The sequence below is a fragment of the Triticum dicoccoides genome, chromosome 2A, assembly GCF_002162155.2.
Source record: "Triticum dicoccoides isolate Atlit2015 ecotype Zavitan chromosome 2A, WEW_v2.0, whole genome shotgun sequence".
Taxonomy (NCBI): Eukaryota; Viridiplantae; Streptophyta; class Magnoliopsida; order Poales; family Poaceae; genus Triticum; species Triticum dicoccoides.
In genome coordinates, this window is record NC_041382.1 from 722,681,166 (window position 1) to 722,682,769 (window position 1,604).

Consider the following 1,604-nt stretch of genomic DNA (forward strand, 5'->3'; position numbering starts at 1 on the left):
GTTTTGATGTACCGAAGGTAGTTCGGAGTCCCGGATGTGATCACGGACATGACGAGGAGTCTCGAAATGGTCGAGACATAAAGATCGATATATTGGACGACTATATTTGGAAACCGGAATGGTTCTGGGTGAGATCGGGTATATACCGGAGCACCGAAAGGTTATCGGAACCCCCCGGGAGGTATATGGGCCTTATTGGGCTCTAGTGGAAAGGAGGGTAAAGGAGCAAGGGAGGTGGCGCCCCCCAAGCCCAATCCGAATTGGGAGGGGGGCGGCCCCCCTTTCCTTCCTCCCTCCTTCCTCTTCCTTCCCTCTCATACTCCAAGTTGGAAAGGGGGAATCCTACTCCCGGTGGGAGTAGGACTCCCCTTGGTGCGCCTCTCCCTGTCCGGCCGCCTCCTCCCCCTTGATCCTTTATATACGGGGGCAGGGGGCACCCCTAGAGACACAACAACTGATCTCTTGGATCTCTTAGCCGTGTGTGGTGCCCCCCTCCACCATAATCCACCTCGGTCATATCGTAGTGGTGCTTAGGCGAAGCCCTGCGTCGGCAGAACATCATCATCGTCACCACGCCGTCGTGCTGACAGAACTCTCCCTCAAAGCTCGGCTGGATCGGAGTTCGAGGGATGTCATTGAGTTGAACGTGTGCAGAACTCGGAGGTGCCGTGCGCTCGGTGCTTGATCGGTCGGATCGTGAAGACGTACGACTACATCAACCGCGTTGTGCTACGCTTCCGCTTTCGGTCTACGAGGGTACGTGGACACACTCTCCCCTCTCGTTGCTATGCATCACCATGATCTTGCGTGTACGTAGTAATTTTTTTGAAATTACTACGTTCCTCAACAGCTCGGTGGCCCAACCTTGCTCATGCTTGATTCTATGAATGTGTGATTCTTTCTCCTTCTTGCATTGATCTGGCGGTGGAAGAATTTTTTACTAGCATCGCCGTCTTTAAGGCTGGATATTCTTGCACATTGCTTCTTGTTAGCCCTCTCAAGCATGACCAAACTTATGACCCTTCTCTTTACCCTAGCCCGAAGATTGTGTTTATCGTAGGAGAGATGCCGGTCTTCTTGGGCAATGTCAAGGCATAGGATCACCAAGAGAGCAGCATGGAGATCACATCTTTGCCTTAGAAAAAGGCCCCTACTCCATTTGGTGAGGGGAAGCGCCACCTTTTTGAGTTTGTGGAATAAAATTTGGTATGGCTCAGTGTTGTCAACATGCTCGTTCCACGCCTTCTGGACCATCTCATCAAAGCCGGGCATTGATGCCCAAAAGTTCTCAAACTTGAAAGTCCTAGGCCTCCTAGGCACCTTGTCGTCGGCAAGCAAGAGCGGAAATGGTCGGATAGGGGGAGGAAGAGAGGGCATGAAGTACATGTGTGTTGAAGATGATGTACTACTCATCGTTTCAAAAGAACGAGTCGAGCTTGCACAAAGAAGGGGTTTCCCTCTCGTTGCTCCATGTGAACCACCTATTTTGAAAGGTAGATTTCTTTTAGCTCGCGGTTTTGCTGCGTTGCAAGAAAATGGTTGATCCGACTCTGGTTCACATTTCTCTTATTCTTGTCCCTCGTACGATAGATTTGATTGAAGTC